Source organism: Otolemur garnettii, unplaced genomic scaffold (genome assembly GCF_000181295.1).
Source record: "Otolemur garnettii isolate 467f Iridium unplaced genomic scaffold, OtoGar3 scaffold00099, whole genome shotgun sequence".
Classification (NCBI taxonomy): domain Eukaryota; kingdom Metazoa; phylum Chordata; class Mammalia; order Primates; family Galagidae; genus Otolemur; species Otolemur garnettii.
The window spans coordinates 2,791,368-2,791,886 of record NW_003852494.1 but is presented as its reverse complement, the minus strand read 5'-3'; positions in this window follow the sequence as shown (position 1 = coordinate 2,791,886).

The following is a 519-nucleotide window of genomic DNA, read 5'->3' as shown; positions in this document are numbered from 1 at the left end:
CCTCCCAAGTAGCTGGGACTACAGGCACCTGCCACAACACCGGCTGTTTTTTGGTTGCAGCCATCATTGTTGTTTGGTGGGCCTGGGCTGGACGAACCTGCCAGCTTAGGTGTATGTGGCTAGAGCCTTAGCTGCTTGAGCCACAGGCGCCGAGCCAGGAATGTATGTTCTTGAGAAAAAAGTTAAACTGGCACCCTAGTTCTTCACCTCCGACACTTTCCTGTTTTTATTTTTGTTTGTTTTTTTGAGATAGAATTTTAACTTTGTCACCCTCGGTAGAGCGCCGGCTGTGGCATCATAGCTCATAGCAACCTCAAACTTTTGTGCTTAAGCAATTCTCTTGCCTCAGCCTGCCAAGTAGCTGGGACTATGGGTGCCTGCCACAATACCTGGCCATTTTTTCTCGAACTTGTAAGCTCAGGCAGTCTACCCACCTTAGCTTCCCAGAGTGCTATGAATATAGGCGTGATTCACTGCATCCATCCTTGACTTTTTTTTTTTTTTTTTTGAGGCAGAGCC